Raw genomic sequence first — 4,978 nt, forward strand, 5'->3', positions numbered from 1 at the left:
GCGGGATCGGGCAGTGTTTCATTCTGCTGTGCATGGGGTCACTATGAGTCGGAAACGACTCGATGGCATTTAACAACAACAACAAACACCTCATGGAGTTTGGTCCCTTGGGTTGGAGATTTTAGGGTTGTGGGTGTCATGAGACAACACAGTTAATTGGTCTAATAACATGTTTAGTGCTTCTGTTCTACATCCTCATTCGTTGTGTATTTCCTGGGGTCTTTAAAGCTGTAAGCCACCATCCAAGACACAACAATTAGTCTCTATTCACCTGGAAAAACAGAGGAAGAAGGAAAGTCAAGAATAGGAGGAAGATATGGAATGTGTGGCTGATTGTCTCCAAGAACAACTGCCTCCTTTGCCATGACACCAGAAGAACTGTATGGAATCTACCTAACATTACTGAATATTTTGATAAAAGATTCCATAGAAGAATCATGATCAAAAGGAAAATAATAGAGAACAGAATTCCAAGTTCTTACGGACTCCAGACTTCCGGGAGCTATGGAGAGTAGACGAACTCCTGGAAGTTAAGCTTTAACTTAACTGCCCTGAGATAAGCTTTAATCCTTAAACTAAAAATACCTCTTAAAGTCATCTTAAAACCAAGAATAGTTTAGCTTAACTAGCAAAAAAATGTCTGCTTTGAGCATTACACTCATTTAAAAACTATCTATATGGATTAAATTGACAACAGTAACTCAAAAGAATAAATAGGAACCTTAGGGGGCAGTGAGTTTATGTTAATGAGAGAAAAATAACTCAGAAAAAGATGGTGAGAAAGATTACACAACTCAAAGAATGGAATCAATGTTGCTAACTAGTACATATAGAAACTGTTGAATTGGTGTATGTTTTGTTGTGTATCTTCTCGACAACAAAATAAATACATTTTTTTGAAAAAAAAAAAAAAAAGCCAGTTACCCATTAAAACAAGTTCTGAAATGAAAAAAAAAAATAAAAGGCCAGTTACCCATTAAAACAAGTTCTGAATTGGTTGTTGTTGTTATGTGCCATCAGGTAGGCCCCGACTCATAGTGACCCCTCTTTGGGTTTCCGAGGTGGTATCACTATGGAAGTAGATTGCCCAACCTTCCTTCTGAGGAGTATCTGGTGGGTTTGAACCTCCAAACTTCTGGTTAGCAGTCAAGTGCCTTAGGCACTATGAGAAAGAGGATTTATCGCATATAAGAGGAATGAATCACAGCAATGGTTTTACCTAACATGATGGTTCTCTTGAGGTTTCTTATATACCTAGTGCTGCCTGCCATAACAGAGGGAGCTCTGGTGGTGTCGTGCCTCAGGCGTTTGACTGCCAACCAGAAGGCTGGTGGTTCAAACCCACCAGCTACTCCTCAGAGGGATGGTTGGGCAATCTACTTCCTTAGTGATCCCACCTCGGAAACCCTAGGAGGGGTTGTTATGAGTCGGATCTGACTTGAAGGCAGTGAGTTTGGTTTGGTTTTTGCCATAACGGAAAGAGCACAAGTCGGTGGCTTTATTTATTTATTTATCTATTTATTATCTTTTCATTTCCATTGTGATTTGGGTGAAAGTTTACAGAACATATTCATTTTCCATACAATAGTTCGTACACATTTTGTTTCATGACATTGATGGCAATTCCCCACAATGTAACAGCTCTCTTCCGACTCCCTCCCTGTACTTACCTCTTTCCTGTGTCCTTCTTTTCTATGCATTCCTGCCCCCTGAGCTGTCTCCCTGTGCAAATACTGCCCTTCTGTTCTATGATTGATTATTCTAAGTTACATACCTACCTGGTTTGAATGTGTACCCCATATGCCTGAATATTGTTTGGCTGGAAGCCATGGGAGTGAGTTCAATTCCAGGCCTGAAGGGTAACTAGGGGCCATAGTTTCAGGGGTTTCACCAGGCTCTATCAGACCAATAAACCTGATCTTTTTTATGGTTTTGAGTCTTGTTCCACTTTGTTCTCCCACTTAATCCAGGATCTTCTGCACTGATCCCTTTCTGAGTGGTTGACAATGGTAGCCAGGCACCATCTAGTTCTTCTGGTCTCAGAGTCATGTAGGCTAAGGTTCAGCAAGGTCCACTAGTCCCTTGGACTGATTGTTTCCATGATTCTTTTATTTTCTTCATTTTTCTTGCTCCGGACAAGGAGAGACCAATTACTGCATCTAGATGGCCTCTTGCAAGCTTTTAAGATCCCAGGTGTTATTCACCAAACTAGGATGTAGGACAATGTTTTTGTGTAGTATGTTATATCAATTGATCTTGATGTCCCCCCGCAACCATGGTCCCAAGCCTACAGGTCCAAAAACTTGCTCCATCAGCGTAGTTAACTGTGGCTAAGAAGTTATCTCAAATTGGCCCCCCTGTTAGTTCTATTTATACAGACATTCTTACAGCACACACAAATACTTATGTAGAAATATTGTCTGCCAACCTTATATATTGTCATGAGTATATTCCCTTTTGCCTAGACATACCTGATCATTCAACCTGTCTACCCCTCTGTTTTTCTGTAGTTTAATGTTTGTTATCACTGGTAACACAGTACTGTGTATATAAAAGTGTTTATCTTTGCTGTTTATACCTCTTGTGCACCTCTCTGTGTCTTCCTTTTCCTTGGTGTTATTGTGTTGGTCACTTGATTTGGTATATTGCCTTTCCCTTCACCATAATCAATACTTGTCTCTTACCTATCTAGCAATTCCCCCTCCCTTCCCCTCCCATCACTGGTAACCAACAAAGAAACTTTCCTTCCACATATAAACTTTTTCCTTGACAAGTCAGTGGTTTTAAAGAACTGGTATTTATTTTCTCACACTTTAGGAGGCTAGAAGTCCAAATTCAGAGTTTGGCTCTAGGAGGAGGTCCTTCCTTGTCAGTTGCCCTGGGCATTCCTTATTTCCTTGGTGTTCCTTGGCTTGCAGACAATCCTCACATGCCATCTGTCTTCCCCATTTGTGTGTTTCCATATCGATTCTGCTCTTTATATAACTCAGAAGTGATTAGATTTAAGACCCAAGCTACTCTGGTATGAGCTCATTAACATAACAAAACATTGATATAACCATAACAAAAGAAAATCGGTATTTCCAAACATGGTCATATTAATAGGCACAGGCACTAGGATTCTAATATATATATTGGGGGGAATGTAATTTAGTTCACAACAGGGGATTATGCTAAATGCTTTTCCCCAGTCAAAACCTGTGACTTCTTAGAGCTATGCTGATATTTCAGATAGATGAGTGGGACAACTATTGTTTTTAGACAAATCTTTAACAATTCTTAAAATCATCCAGTAAGCATGATGCTTCCAGAGTCTTAAGCTATTTTTCAAATGTGTTAGTTCAGACTCTGGCTCCTGACTCCCATTCTAATATTACCTCTGGCTACTTCCCTATGTTTCCTTCACTCTATCTTTACTGCTTACTAGCCATTTTTGGGGAGCTCTGGTAGCGTAGTGCCTCAGGCACTTGACAGCTAACCAGAAGGCTGGAGGTTCAAACCCATCAGCCACCCCTCGGAAGGAAGGTTGGGCAATCTACTTCCGTAGGGATACTGCCTCAGAAGCCCAAGGAGGGGTCGCTATGACTCGGGTCCAACTCAACTACACACAACAACAACAGCCTCTTTTTTAACGAATGATGCCATTTTCTTTATCTGTGTTTTCACTCATGCTCTTCCTTCTGCCTGGAATAGCCTTTGTTCCTCCTTAATCTGATTAACACCTGCATAGCATTCAAAATTCAACTCAAGCATCACTTCATTAAAGAAGTAAGTTGTTCTTGGCCCTTCCAAACCTCCTCCAACTTAATTTAGACATCTTAGTCAATGGACTCCCACAGAACTCTGTGCATACCTTCACCAGAGCAATAACTAAAATCACTGATTTATATTTCTGTCTCATCCACTAAACTTTAGTTTTCTGAAGAATAAGAATCATTCAGCTTTGAATTTACCTAGACTTAGCTAGGCACTCATCTAAACTATAGTGAACATTGTACAAATTCTGGTTAAATAAATGTATAAAAGAATGACCTAAAAGTATAGTGAATACATTATTCAACTTCTGGCTAGAATAGAATAACTTAGATCAGAATAATCCTCCTATTGGAACAACTATAAAAGTAGAAAAAATAGCTAAAAGTCGGGGAAGGGGGACAATACTATGTGAAAATATTGGAGAATTAAGACAGCCAGGAATTGAGAGGCCTGCTAACAAACATGATACTGTCAAACTCAAATGTCCCTTCGGCCAAGCGTAGTGGAGAACAACTTGTCAGAGAATGAGAGAGGTAGCACTCTTCACGTGAGAGAATTCAAGTGGGGCCCAGCAGTAAACTGGAATCCATAGGCATCAAAGAAAGGTTTGGGAAGCAAAATATTTGTTCATCGATTCTCTCTTTGAACTCATTTTGAGGCCTGCTGTGAGCAAAAAGACACCAAGCCAGGCAACAGAGATCCAAAGATGAATTGACATGGTCCCTGCCCTTTAGGAGTTCAGAGTCCAAGGCATGGGTTTCAAACCTTAATGTGCAGAATAAAAAGTTGAAAGTCTCATTAAAAGTGCAGATTCTCTGTCCCCTCTCCTAAGAGATTTTGATTCAGTCAGTCAGAGGTGAAGCTCAGGAATCTGCATTGTGGTGGACAATATACAAAGCAAAACATACACCAATTCAACAGTTTCTACATGTATCTTTTAGTGACATTGATTATATTCTTTGAGTTGTTCCTCTCCCATCAACATAAACTCACTTGCCTCCTAAGTTCCTATCTAATCTTTCAAGCTACTGTTGTCAATTTGATCTCTTATAGATAGGGCATAATGCTTAAAAGGCATCTTAAAAGGGCATAATGCTCAAGGCAGACTTTTTTTTTCTTTAATGCATTTTTTTTTTTTTATTAGGATTTGGGTGAAGATTTACAGAGTAAATTCACTTTTCATACAGCAGTTCACATATACTTTGTCTCATGTCATTGACCA

The sequence above is a fragment of the Orycteropus afer genome, unplaced genomic scaffold (genome assembly GCF_000298275.1).
Source record: "Orycteropus afer afer isolate SDZICR_OR568_19922 unplaced genomic scaffold, OryAfe1.0 scaffold00036, whole genome shotgun sequence".
Classification (NCBI taxonomy): domain Eukaryota; kingdom Metazoa; phylum Chordata; class Mammalia; order Tubulidentata; family Orycteropodidae; genus Orycteropus; species Orycteropus afer.